This window comes from Saccopteryx leptura, chromosome 1 (genome assembly GCF_036850995.1).
Source record: "Saccopteryx leptura isolate mSacLep1 chromosome 1, mSacLep1_pri_phased_curated, whole genome shotgun sequence".
NCBI lineage: Eukaryota > Metazoa > Chordata > Mammalia > Chiroptera > Emballonuridae > Saccopteryx > Saccopteryx leptura.
The window spans coordinates 126,638,765-126,653,716 of NC_089503.1; the positions used below are offsets into that span (position 1 = coordinate 126,638,765).

The following is a 14,952-nucleotide window of genomic DNA, read 5'->3' on the forward strand; positions in this document are numbered from 1 at the left end:
GGGGCTTCCCTGATCCCTTGCCCTTCATGGGAAGAGCTGGTTTTCTGCTTTTCCCTTGTCTTCTTTTGTGGTTTGCCTGTCTTGGTGAGACACCAATAAATAGGATGGCCCCCCGTCCTCTGACTCCGCCATTTCTTTATCGTCTGCCCGAATCCAATGGGAACCTGCATGTGAATGGCCACGATGGCGGCTCCTGGCCTTACAGACACCATGTCCTGAGATGTGGCAGTCAAAATTCTACCCTTTGTGTATGTGTATGTTCATGTGTGAATGTGAAGACACACCTACTCACAAACATAATGCTGTGGATAGATATATGTATCATATGTTATCCATTTCCTCTTTTAGAAGTTTTTTATATTGATTTGAGAGAGAGAGAGAGAGAGAGGAAGAGAAGTATCGACTCCCTGTTCCACTTAGTTGTGCGCTCATTGGTTACTTCTTGTATGTGCCCTGATTAGGAATTAAACTCATGACCTTGGTGTGTCGGGATAATAGTCTATAGATTGAGCCACCTGGTCAGGGCAGATTTCCTCACTTATTGGAGATTTTGTATTAAGGTGAAATCTTCAAATTTTCATTATATACTTACTATTTAAAACTTTTAGTTCTAAAAAAGGTTTACTGGCTATTTGCCAAGTACGAGCTAATTCTATAGAGTAGAGTTTCTCCACCTCAGCACAACTGAGGTTTTGGACCTTATAAATCTTTTGGGTAGGGGAGGAGTTTTTCTGAATATCATAGGATGGTTTGCAGCATCCCTGACCTATAAAGGACTCACTAGATGCAATACCACCTACATCCATACCTTGTTGTGACAACAAAAATTTCTAAATATTGCCTCTGATTAAGAACCACTGGTTTATACCTATTGCTTGTGAATATTTATGTGTATATGTATATGTATGCATACAAAACAAGTATTTGGTCAAATAATATTTGGTCAAACCAACTATTGGCAGTTTGCTTTTTGAAGAGTTTCTTTTAGAAAAGAAAATATTCTTATTATGTTTTCCAGGAAGTTGAATGACTGTATACTTCCAAAGGGCAACATGGATAGATTTTTCCAAACCAAAGAGTGACTAGATTCTCTTCATTAATATTATTTCTCTTGAATTGGTTGCAACTGAACCCATCAACTCTGTGTGGAAGTTTCCTTTTATCCCTGAAGCTTTTATCTGTGTAGCTCCAAGATCTTCCTATGTATTTGTTGATTTTTACTAATCAAGCAAAGTTTCTAGTTAAACATCAAAATTCCCCACCCAAAGGCATTGCAATTAGAGTTTGCCAAAAGCAAAGTAAAAAGTAATTAGGAGCACAATCTCTTCCTTTTCCCTAAAGTGATATCTTTAAGAATATCCTAGAAAAAGAATTCAGGCATAACATGAGTTATATGTGTTGGCTATTTCTTTACATGTGACTCTGACACTCATGGGCAGATCAGATGGTCTGCTAACCCTCTGGGTGGAATTTTCCATTTGACAGTCGGGTGGATAGAACAAGGGCCATGGATTGGTGACCCGGTACTCACCGCGGTCACCCATGTGTCCCTTCATTATTTATTGAACACGGGAAGTTCTAGATTTGCAGATCACAGTGTCGTCATAGCTCCCGTGGTCCGAATGGCCCTGCTTCCCTCACAGGACAGCACTCCCACTCCCTCCCTTGGCCACGCCAGGAAAGCCCTGACTCCTGGCACAGAGCAGAGAGCCTGACTGAGGGTTCCCCGTTCTTGCGTGCTCACTGTTATTCCCCCTCCTGGTTTCTCCTGAGGCCATTCCTTCTTCGATTGAACCCTGAGATATCATCATGTCTACCCCTGGTGGCCCGGCCCTGGTTTTCTGCTCTGATTGATCCTGCATCCAGGATAGATTCTGGCCTCTGGACTCCACTTAGCTCTGCTCTGTCCCCTGCTGAGACTGGGTGCAGAGTCATCTATTATCACTAACCTAATTGGAATCCACACTTGGTGCCCCATCTGCGCTTTGACCAGATGCCTTGTCTCAGTTCTTTCTGCTGTGTTCTGGAGTAATTTTCTTTTCATAGATTGTTGCGCTATCCATTATCCCTTCCTTTTTTGCCATGGCTTTAAATTTCTTTCTTAATAATGACAATCTCTTTTTATAAAAATGCTCAGACTTTTTCTTTCTTAAATGAGAGAAGAACAAATAAACCCAAACAAGCTAAAACAAACACTCTTAGTTCTGCCATGTACAGTAAAGCTTCTATTTTCCATACTGATTTAGAGATCATTAAATGATTCTCTTGTATTCTTCTCCTGAGTTTTCAACTGATTGAGAATGAAGGCCAAGGAGCCAATGAATGGAGATCAGAGAGTTGAATGTGTTCTGAACAGACCCTAGTGGGGAGCTGCAAGCAGGCTTCCTGCAGTGGGCTGGCAAGGGGACCTCTTTTTTCCTCCTGCTCCTGTCAGTCTTTACGGTCTCCTCCGTGCTCTTCTGAAATTCTGCACCAGCGCCTCTCTGACCAGCTCTCTGCTCACTAGCCAGGGTGATCTTTCCACACTATACTCCAGATCATGCCAGTTCCAGCCTTACGCCCCCCCTAACGCCTTCCCTCTTCTGGGAAAAGAACCTCCCGCTCCCTTCCGTGGCCCTTGTGGGCCCCCTGCACGTGCTCTGGGGCCGCATCTCCCCTGTGCCCTGTCTCCCTTTACCCCCCTCGTTTGCATTTTTCTCCTCACTGTGTTGTGCTCCCCCTTGGTTCGGGACTATGCTTGGTCTGAGTTGAATGCATGGCATCAGCCCACAGGCACAGGGTGGAAGCTTTGGCAGCAGAAACACCTAAGGGTGAATGAACATTCAACTTTGGGGATACTGATTTGTGTTCCAGTTCTCAGAAGAGTTTTCCTTTTCTGGAAACTGGGATAATGACCCACCTGACCCACTGGTTGTGAGAATAAAATGAGACAATGAAGAGATGATAAATATTAGTGTCCCGCACATGGCAACTATGTACTTGGTAAATGAAGGGAATTACTTCCCATAGTGTGATAGGATAGCTGATGTGTGGTAGGGAGGGAATGAGTGTTTGTTTGCTGAGTGAATGGTGAACAGGTTGGGCTGTGTTCCTGAATGACCTACACCTATCAGCCTTCTCTCCCGTGACTCTGACAGAGCTCCTCCCTGCCTTCCTGCTGTGCCACCTGCTGTCCCTCTGAGGCTGGCCTCTCATGACCCTTGTGTCCTGCTGTTGCCACATCCAGGTGCCCCAGGCACATTCAGGCTCAGCGCTGCCCATCTGTGCTCCCTCCACATGTGAGCAAGAGTCAGGGCTGCTGGGAGGCCATCACTCAGCTAACAGCTGCTGACAAATCATGATAAATACAGCTCATGTCTTTGTTTTGGACATTTTCTAGTTTTCCCAGCATTTTTTGTGTTCAGGAAGGAGAATTATCTCAGCAGGAGAAGCGTAAAGGATAGCACTTACTAACCAGGTTCAGCAAAATTTTTGTTTGGATTCACTGCTTGTGATTAACTTGTGTGTAGGACAACTTGCTCATACACAGACATAGTCCCTTTCCATAATTTTATTACTTATAGATAGGGCCAACTCATGTAATTACCGGTACAGCAGTCACTAGATTCCCTGTGTGTCTGTACCCAAATGGGGCTCGGTGTCCTCATACCCACGGCTGGCTGCCAGTCACTGAGCCACTCCACTTCATCAAGCCACCCCTTCAGTGGCATTCTGGACAATGCCTGTGTTTGTATTCTATGGTTCTTAAAGCACCAAAGTACCTTCTTCTGGTACGATCTCATATTAACTAATGATGTCTGCAATCACCCTATAACCACATTTACAAGTACTACACATTTAGATTTCAACATATACTTTTTTGGGGGGATACAATTCAACCCATAACAGTGCCCTAAATCAGGAAATGCTCTCATGTTGAAATCTTAAACTGCATCCTCTTATTTTCTGATGAGAGCCTTAATCTTCTTTCCTGTGCTGTGCGTAAATCCTCACCACCCTCAGTCTCCCCACCTCAGCTGTGTCCTCTTTCTGAGCAGTGTTATTTTCTTGTTTCCAATGAGGTCAGGACTGCGTGATTGTCCATCCTCTCAGTCCAAGACAGAGATGGTTACGCCTTTCCTCCTTCTGCTTCCCAGAGCGCTGCGATGGACAGCACACTCATTTAAACTGCTGTCCTCTGCACTCTGCGTTCCTCCCCTCGCCGTGGCCTTCAGGGAAAGGAGTGCCTGTCTCCACATGGCATTCTGGGGTAGAACTCCCGCTCATTCTGTGTCTGAGTTACTCCCTCAAAGGGCACTTGTGCCACTCAAAGAGGAACGCAGGCACAACAAAATGTGTCTTTAGGACTGAAAGTGTGTAGACAGCGGAGCAGGCCCTTTGGCTACTCCAACCTCTTGGGACCCCCACCCCTAGGACTTTAGGGGCAAACCCTCAGGCAGATGGTGTCATTGCCTGTCCAGGGTGTTGTCCTGCCAGGACACAGGGAACCCTGAGTAAAGACCTGCCAGGCCTCTAATCTTCCCACCACACCTTCCAGAAACCAGCATAAATACCTGGTATAGTTCCGACAGCCTTCCTTGAGCATGCTACTTCCTTTAGATTTAGTACCCAGTACTATTGTACCAGGTACAATTTCTTATTATACCTCTATGGCTATACACCACTGAGTGAATGTCCCACCTGTGCCGCTGCACCTTGGCCATGTGACCCAGGTGGCAGGACATGCCATCGGCTGTCATTAAGGGTTGGTGTGAAGGTGGAGGGTGGGGCTGGCTCTGGATGCCTCCTTCGGTTACCTGCTTCTCTCTCCCAGCCTGTGTGATCTGCTCTGCCTGTGTTTTCAGTGACTCGTGTCACATTCCCCACATGTACTCTTGGAGCTCATCAGGGACAGGGTGCCATTCCCAGTACACTGCACCTTCTTCGTCGTGTTCCTGTGCCCATGGCGTTTATGCTGTCCTCACTTCCCCTGAATTTGCCTTCTCCCTCACTCTGGCTTTTATTTACTTCTGCCCACGTTTCAGTTTCCCCCGACTCAGCTGGGCCTTCCATCTGCTCTTGGCCGTGCGCATGGTTGTGCTCACCCCACTGTACCGGAGCTCTCGGTCATTCTCCTGATCAAAACCCACCAGGGTCCTCGTTTCCCCTGCAGAAGAAGCTGGCCTCCCATCACCCCACATCCTCACTGCAGACCTTTTGCTTCCTCTGCTCAGCCTCTTAACATTGCACTTGCCACACTGGTTCTTCCTCGTCTCTAGGGACCAGCAAACTTTTTCTATGGAGGGCTTGAGAGGAAATGCCTTTGGCTTTGCAGTTTATATGGTCTCTGTTGCAGCTCTTCAGTTCAGCCATCATAACATGAAAGCAGCCATCACCAATGCACACATGAACACATGGCTCTGTGCTCACGAAGCTCTTTATCACCGGTGGATAAGATCTGGAGCGTGGGCTGTAGTTGACCAGCTTCTGTTCTTTCTGGAAAGCTCTTTCCCCCATGTAATCTGCCTGGCCAGTTCCTTTGGCTCATTCCAGTCTTGCTTAAATGCCACTTCTCAGTGGGACCTCTCCTGACCACCTTATTTAAAATTCCACCATCTTCCACCTAGCACTCTTCCCCCTTCCCACTTTCAGGTTCGACCCTTAGCTGGTATGCTCTTTATCAGTGGTCCCCAACCTTTTTTGGGCCACAGACCAGTACCGGTCCGTGGCCTGGGGCTTGGAGACCACTGCTCTTTATTACATTATCTCTTTTCCTCCATCGGAATGAAAGTTCCTTAGTGACCAGGCTCCTCTCTTTTGTCCACTGATGTATCCCACGTGCTCTCAGCAGTGATGGGTTCGCAGGAAGTATCCGATACATATGTTTTGAATACAGGAGTTAATAGATGAGTAGTTTAATTCTTTGCTTTCTTCATGAGTTTGTGAGTTTCCTTCAGGGCAGGGAGTGTGTGTGAGCCATCTTCCTGTGCTCACCCTCTCAGTGCCAGAAACATACTTGAAACTTCATTAATATTTGTTGCACAGGTAGGAGACCACGCTTCACAAAAAGCAGGAATATGAATGATGGTTGATGTTAAATAAAGGGAATGTGTGGTATTATTGTAGCCCCAAATTAAAAAAAAAATAGATTTGTGTGTTTGAAACTAAGTTGGGTCTAAATATTTAAATGTGTGTGTGTGTATTTTACATTTTTTTAATTTAATCATCTTAGAGGGGAGAGAGAGAGAGGGTGGGGGAGAGAGAGAGAAAGAGAGAAGAGAGAGAAGAGCAGGAAGCATCAACTGCCATATGTGCCTCGACTGGGCAAGCCTAGGGTTTTGAACCAGTGACCTCAGCGGTCCAGATCATGCTTTATTTTCTGTGCCACTGCAGGTCAGGCAGATCTAAATATTTCTTAAAAATCTTCTTTTTGCCATTTCATTTCGACTCCAATTTTCAACTATTATTTATTCAGTCGGTTATCAGAGGAAATGCGACTAATTGGATAATGTTCTGGAGGTTTGTAGCATTGGGATTATGTGTTTGGTAGTGAATATAAGTTTTAACATTGGATTTTTCCCCTGTGCAAAAATCACTCTTAAAATAAATTTATGTTTTTAGGGAAATACCCTAACAGCTTCAATGCATTAAAGCACTGATCATTAATAACCCTTATTAAATGATTACTATAAGGCAGGATAATAAATGTTTAATGGCCAATGCTTAAAATAGAGAAGCTGTAAAAGTTGCCTTTAAAGATTTGGCAATCAAATTGGGGAAACAATAAATTCATGAAAAGGAAAAATATGACATCTGCAAATTAATAGTGTAAAAATTAAGTTTGTGGGTTCTGAGGGAACTGTATGCTTGCACATAGAATAAAATCTCAGTAGGAACTTAGAAAAACTAATTAATAAATTAGCCTTAATAACAGCGTGGACAGCTATGCAGACACAATCTCATTAACATTCAGTGACCTACTTGTTTTTTTCTCTAGAGGAAATGTTTGCTTGTCTACTGGGTTGTCCTGATGAACTCTACAGCTTCCTCCGTTCTCAGATTTCTAGCCATGATATCATGTGGAGGCAAAGGCACTTGAAATCCACAAGTGTCCTCATTTTAATAGTGTCACTTTTTTGAGCTGTTATATTTTTAGTTCAGGAAACTCTCACTATAACAAGCTCAAATTCTTTTGGTTTGAAATACTTTAATGATGTTACCCACATATTAAATTGTCTTTAAAATCCAATGATTAAAGATAATTTACTTGGGCCCTGGATGGTTGGCTCAGCGGTACAGCATCAGCCTGATATGTGGAAGTCCCAGGTTCAATTCCCAGTCAGTGCACACAGGAGAAGGGCCCATCTGCTTCTCACCCCTCCTCCTCTCTTGCTCTTCCTCACTCCCTCTGCCCTTTCCACCCACAGCCATGGCTGGAAAGGTTTGAGCAAGCTGGCCCCAGGCACTTAGGATGGCTCTATGGCCTCACCTCAGGTGCTAAAATAGCTAAAAATAACTCGGTTGCCAAGCAAGAGAATAACATCTCCAGATAGGCAGAGCATTGCCCTGTAGGGGGCTTGCCGGGTGGAACTCAGTCTGGGCTCATATGGGAAGTCTGTCTCTGCCTCCCTGACTCCTGCCTCTTACTTAAAAAAAAAAAAGATCATTTACTTGGAGCGAAACAATTCCCTGTGTGCGTAACTCCAGGAGAGCTTGTTTCTGCTTATAGTGAAGACGTGGGCTTTGTGTATCTGAGGGCTTCTCCCTGGGAGCAGATGCCACCTTCATCTGTCCAGACATGAAAAGTCCTCAAGTGACTTGGTTGGGCTCTCTCCTGGGGGCGGTGAGAGCCCTTTTGGCAGAGGCTACACAGTGCCTCCCCTGACTTGTCTGTGTTAGGCATTCACTGGACAGATTACAGTTGTTAAGGCAGGAAATTCATCAATGAAAGCAGAGTTCACAGGACAAGCAAAAACACAGACAGGTGGGGCCTGGGAATCTACTCTATTTGTGTAAAAAAACTAAAGTCTTTATTACAGAAAAAAAAGCCTGATGAAACCAGAACAAAAATAAGATTGCACAGTTAACAGCCAAACTTTGTATTTTACCAAACAAGCATCTGAGGAGATGCTTTAAAAAGATCGTCATTGTAAACGGTGGGAGCTTTTCGGGATCGCAGCCGCAGGGCTAAAACATGACACCTCACACTTGGCAGTCAACTTGCTGAGTGATGCCACTTAGATTTACACTTGCTGAGCAAAGTCCTGTGACATGTGACCCAAAACGGTGAGCCTGGCTTTTCTAACTTTCAGGCTTCACTCAGCCCATCAGAGGGCGTGGGTGGGTTGTCTATCTTGTTGGTGATGGATGTATTTTAGAAATCGTGTTGTAAGCCAAATCTGATTTTTTTCATAGGGTCAGAGAAGATTTTAAATAAATAACTTTCCTCTATGCCATCTGTCTGTCTTGGTACTTATTGGTGTCCCTGTCACCTCCAGTTATTACTCCAGGTGCGAGGGAGAGTCACGTGGCTATTTATAACTTGCCAGGAGGATGAGAGACCCCTCCCACATAGTGCCTGTTATCTTCTGCACAGCCTTCCAAAGGAGATGGCATCGACCCGATGTTACAAACGAGCAAGCTGGTATTAGAAGGATTAGCCACCTGAACCAGGGCCACACACTGATGCACATCTGAGCTAGGATTCGGAAACAGGTCCTACTCCAGAGCTTAAATCCTTCCCCCTCTATGTGCTCCGGGCCTCCCTTTCTTTAGTCAACATCCTAGGAAACACCAACATCCTAAGCTGCCTCCACCTCTCTCCTTGTGTCTATGTTTTTATGCCCAAGCTGAGATAAAAGAGGTATATAGGAACTTGAGAAATGATTGAGAGTGTTTTTGTATAAAAGCTCATAATAAAATCCTATAAGAGGAGATATAATAAATGGGATTATTAAACCCAAAGCAGAAGAGCCTGTGGGTTAATATAACACAGTCCTTTCATGGGCATAAAAGATTAGGAAGTGAAACAAAGGAATTCATTCTTGTGTTGCTCTTTGAAAATAGTGTCCTGCTCCGTCTTGGTCATCCAGCACTGAGTGCCTGGAAGTCAGGGAGCCTTGGCATCCCTTCAGTTTTGTGGGGAAGCCTCAATGCTGGCCAATCTGTCATTTAGAATTTCAATTTGCACATTTCAAAAGAGATGGATGAATGAGCCCTTCCGTTCCCCAGCAAGATATTATAAGGTCAAAGACACCAGCTGTATACACCAAGTTCTATGGAGACCTGCATCCCCCCAAAAAAAAACCCACACAAAGAAGACACGCTGCATTACAGAGAATACAACCTGTTGTGTAAACGAGTGCTAGCACTTACATAACCACTCAGGAAAATGGCTTAGTGCTCATTGCCTAGATCATAAGCAGTTTCCTTGTGACGGTCCTGGGTGACTCCTGGCATCCCGGCATGAATATTAATACTGCTCTCTTTTCTTCTCAAAAGTGTTACAGTTTGGACCATAAATCCTACTGTCATCCTGTTTATAAGATATTCAGTTCCCTGTGTTTCAGTAAATTTGTCTTCAGATTATGCTATTAAACTTTATTTTTCCTTTGTCAATGGCTTCTCACAATTTTTCGTTTGCTGCTGCATTTTGGATAGTTCATTCTCTGTGTTTTGTCTTCTTATTTAATGGCCTGGCTCAGCTCATCTCAGTTGCAAAGGCCAAGCCAACGTACAAGTTTACTTATTCTAACTTCATAATGGTGTAGCCCAAAATCTTCTTTCAATTAATTTTTCTTTTTTTCCTCTGAGTCTTAAACATACTTTAAAGATTTAAAAATATTTCTAAGATCTTTGATTCAAGTCAGTATTGCAATGGAGGAAAAAAAAAAAAAACAACTCCTAAGTTTTGATCTACAATTCTGCAGGTTAAATGATTAGTTCTTTGAAGAAGTGAACCTATCCATTTAAAATATAATCAGGAAAAAAAATGTATACAGGAAATAGAAACTTTCTGTTTTCAAAATGTTCAGAAATACATAGTTGTGAAATCATATAATTATTCCACCCAAGGAATGTTTGGTTTGGTAGAATCTTACAGGACAATGCAAAGGCTGCTAGGAGCTTTGTGTCTGGATTTGGGGTGAGGGAGCAGAGTGGACAAGGATGTTTTTGTCCCTTTGAGCTGGAACATTTAGACAGATAGCAGTAATGAAGCTCCCACAGTCATAAAGAGAAGGAGGATTCTGGGTGACAGCTTTGGGCTCCTAGGGTGCGTGCTAATGCAGAGATGGCAGGCAGTCCTCATTCAGGGAGACAGCAGATGTCCTCGTGTCACAAGTCACTCCTACTCGAATCAGCAAATAGATGTAAGCAGTGGCGGATTAAGGTCAGTTGAGGCCCTGGGCGCAGAAGAAAATATTGGTCCCCTTACATTAGAAAAGAAGTGTAAAGTTGCGGTTTTGCGGAGCCCTTCAGAAGTCGGGGCCCAGGGTGTGCCTGGTGTACCTGCCATTAAATCCGCCTCTGGATGTAAGTCACTCATTTCAACAGAGCATGCTTCCATTGAAGAAGGAAGGAATTGAATTTTCTGGATCCGTGTTTCTAGTCCTTCTGTGAGGGTTTTGGCAATGGCTGTCTTTCTGCCAGGTGCCCCATAAGAGAAGGACTTGGGATTCACAGCTCGTGTCGCTGTGTCCATGACCACTAAGGACATGCTTCACCCTCGTCCCCTTTGCCTGACCACCGCCAAAACCACACACATGGGGATTTGGATTGTAAGCTTTTCTTTAAAGCCTTCAGTGTCTCTTCTGTGGTTGTGGAAACCAAACCCTTCTAATGGGTGGCTGACCTGGCCTTGTACCTCTTGTCCCGCTGATTCCCTCTGTGCCGACACTGGCTTCGTTCCATTCCCAGCCACCCTGCAGATCTTCGCTCAGGTTACCCTTTCTGCTGTTCTTAGCCTGGTGGCCTTCCCAGTCTCATAGCTGCCCTTTCCCTGATCCCCTCCTTCCTGATGCTCAAGTTCACCTTGCTGCCCTTGGCTCCCATTGCTCTCATCACCATTGTAATGACTTGTTGGTTTGCGCCTTGTCTGCATGTCCTTGAGGGCATGGGCTGTGTCTGTCACTTTACCACGGGATACCCAGTGCCCAGGACAGTCCCCGCAATAGGTGACCAGTGAGTTCCTGGTGATCCAAGAGCACTGTGTCCGGCATCAAGGCTCCGTCTACAGCACGGATCTTCCACTGCGTTTGTTTCCAGACCTGCCGAGAGCAGCACAGACCCTGACTTAACATACAGAACGTTATGCTAATGAATTAGCTTGTTAAGTAAATACCAATGATATGTTCACCAATATGTATGTTTATGTTAATTTATATATTTATCTATATGCTATTAAGTTATATATTTGTTGCTTATATATTTTATATATTTAAACAAACAGAACTCTAATTTTGATGAATAGCAATCAAGTGCTAAGAGGTTGGCATGTTATCGGCTTTGACATGTAGGTCAGCATGTCATCAGAGATACTACATGTTGGACGTTGTAACCACCATCCTAAAAAGGAGGAAATTGGGAATCTATGCTGTTGAATTACCTAAGTTCCTACAGCCAGTAGGTGGAAGTATTGAGCCACATATACATACACCTCAAAGCTTTATGTCTGTATGTCACAGACAGATACACACATGCACGTGTGTCTGTCTATCTAGTACTAGAAATATTAGGAAAAGTACTTTAGTACATTAATAGCTTTTAAACCACATTGTACTTAATAGAATTTAATTTTAGTTCTATTATCTAGCCATAACAAATACCCAGATGTAATCAGATTTACTTTGGAAGCCTCTGCAGCACGTTTTCGTGTAGCTGTGACAAGGGAAACTGCGCACAGTAGGACAGGGTCTGAACTCTAGGAGTATATATGGAAATGGTTTGACAGTGAACGACACCAACACGTTAGTGAACAGAAAATCTCTGGCAAACTATGTGTCAGAACTGAACATGTGTAGTTATAATAATGTTTCTTGATTTCTGGTTACCTTTAAGCGAATATGTACATGTTTGATTATTACCATTATGTGTAATTCTATTAAATATAAATTGTTGAAAAGAGAATCAATAGTAAACCATGAAATGATAAGTAGAGCAGCCGTTTAGTGGAATTCTACTATATAGTCATCTCTTTAATCCTCAGAGCAAAGTAGGTCTTCTCTGCCTTCAATCATCATACAGGATGGAGGAGCATCCAAGTGTCAGTGGTCCAGCCCAGAATTTCAGCCTGAGGTGGGCAGAGCCACAGCCCACATGGGCTCCATGTCAGGTATTGGCCAACCTGCCTTTGGCAAGCATATCACAAGATGGCCTTTGTTTGAAAAAGAATTTATGATAGATTTCGATTCTAGTAAGATTTTTGTAGAGTTGGGAAACTGGAATGTCTTTTTGTCTTTACTATCCATTCTCATCAATGTAGTTAAATTTGTCTATATCAGGAGCCTATCAGTGACTTAGTCAATCATACAATGAAACCCTTGAAGCCTATATACCTCCCGGCAGAAGCACTGGAATGGAAGGAATGTAGAGTGAATGGCTGCATTTGGATATTCAGAATCTGGTGCTTTCATGTGGTCAAAATCTTCTAAAAAGTGTTGATGGTTTTATATTTCCCATGTTCACTTAAATTGTGGGTCTCCAGTTGGAACTTGCCTCTGCTTGGTTACTCTTATGTAAGTAAAGGTGTAAAAGCAAAGCCCTTAGATCACAAAACATGATTCTTCTTATAACATGACATATTTTGCAGAATACTATAATCCATAGCTCAATATGTTTTACAAACATGAAATAAAACAGCTCTATGCATATTTTATAATAAGCTTGCATATACTCACATTTATTTTTATTTTGAATTAGCAGCATACCTCTCATTTCTTTGTAAATAATAATAATAACAATAATAATAATAAATAAAGGACTCCTTAGTACTGTCACTCACACTCACATTCATTGTAGATAATCAGGCAGTGCCTGATTTATGACTTGTTTTGTTCACTCAGGAGTGACAGATACTGATTGGTGGTGAATTGCATTTTAACCAGAGACAGACTTGAATAATGCAAGGGAAACAATATGCATCTTATTATATTCTGCCTCATGAGAATCAGACATCCCCTACCTCCAGATTTATATCTGTAAATGTGAGAGATATTTGGCCGCCTGTTTAACAGTTATTCCTGTGTTTTTGTTGCCTTTGGAAAAGAAACAGGACACAGGCTGTATTTCAAAAGGCTCTGCTTTACAAGAAGTGGAACATCCTGACTTTGCAGCAGGTCACTCAGTCAGGGACCAATCAGTACCCCGAAGGACCACTGCGGGGTGGCAGGGTGTGTGTCCAAATGTCATTTAGCCCCTGACATGACCTGTGATGTGTGGTGAACTGAAGAACAGCATACCCGATATGCTAAACACACATTCTCCCATTTTCACAGTAGGAAATTGTATTTGAACATTTCTAGATAAAATGTACTTTGTCAACTGTTCGTAAAATTGGTTCAGAGTGGTTTGGAGAGATATTAGGGGTTCTCTGTGGAAAAAGGAAGCTGTGGGCCAATCTGTTTGACATTACTCTGTATCCTTTTTACCTGAAAAATCGGAATGAGATTGTTCAATGGAGTGGACAGTGAATGTAAAATAGATGTCCTAACAGCCACCCACAGTCACTTGGGCTGTGATGGGCGCCATGGGAACCACCATCTCTGGGGGTGGGGCCATCACTTCCCAGCAAGATTCTTATTGCATAAACCCTTGCTTGGATTGCTGGCTACTTTCTGCTTTGTCTTCTCTGTGTCACTCCCGGTGTCTCTAACAGCTGCAGGGCCGTTTCATCCGGGCACTTGCCTTCCCCTCTAGTTTGTGGTAAAACCGTCCTCCTTGTGATCCTGAGTAAACTTGCTTACCTCTTGAGTTCCTAAAAAGCATTGTCCAGAATTCCAAATTTTCCTCTTGAGTACCGTTAGCATAATGGATTGTTCTCGTGCATCCGCCGTGTTTCTCAGTGTAGCATGAAGATAAGTGTGCAGACTGTGAGGCTGTCTGGATCCAGGACATAACTCCCAGCCCAGCTTCCCCATTGCCAGGTGTGTGAACTTGGACAGATTATTAAACCCTTGGGCATTTAATGTCTTCATCTATGAACCAGGAAGAACGACCCAGCATCTACCTCTGGTTCCTGTGAGTTTCATGAGCATGTGAATGTGAAGCCATGAGCACAGAGCCTGGTGCAGCAGCTAGCACGCTCCAGATAGTCCTCACCTTGAGCTGGGAGAAACCGTGACCGATCTTTTTACCTTTGTGGCTTCCCATTTTCCTGCTTGAGGCTTCCTACATACCAGAGATGTTTACTGTGTGGTTTTCATGCTCTTTGTCCCCAAATTATTAGCTGAAGTAGGTTGTTGGGAGGATGTTTGGTAAAGCCTGTAGTCTCTGCCTCACATCTCATTCACTTGGTAACTGCAGTGGTGGGCTAGGCAGATCTAGTCCTGTACCTCTTTTCTTGTTTTCTCTGTCATGGGTAAGGTTTGTTGTTATTGATGATGGTGGTGGTTTTTTGTTTCTTTTCAGCACAATGATCAAATTGTAGCCCGGGTTTAGGAGCCTGGATGGAGGACATATGCTGAAATGATAGCCTTCTCTTTAGAATTAGACATATTAGATGTATATTTTCTTTACACACCAAATATAATTTGTAATTGTTCTGTATCTTAGCTTTTGGAGTTTGCTTCCAAAGTAATTCTTTTTTGGAGATTCATAGTGAACAAAGATTGAGAATTTTCCTCAATATTTTGCTTAATGTTCCAAAAAACTAAAGTCAGAGATAGTTAGCCTCCTGTTTTGTGAACCTCTCTCTGGATATAAAAGCTTGATGAACCAGTAAATGTATTTAATCCCCATCTTGTACATTTTAATACA

The 14,952-nt window shown here is 43.4% G+C and overlaps 1 protein-coding gene across 2 annotated transcripts in view; it reads left to right on the forward strand.

Moving 5' to 3' along the window:
- SEMA5A (semaphorin 5A) overlaps nt 1-14,952 on the forward strand; it is a 487,022-nt gene that overhangs the window by 324,964 nt on the left and 147,106 nt on the right. The gene's annotated exons all lie outside the window — the stretch shown is intronic.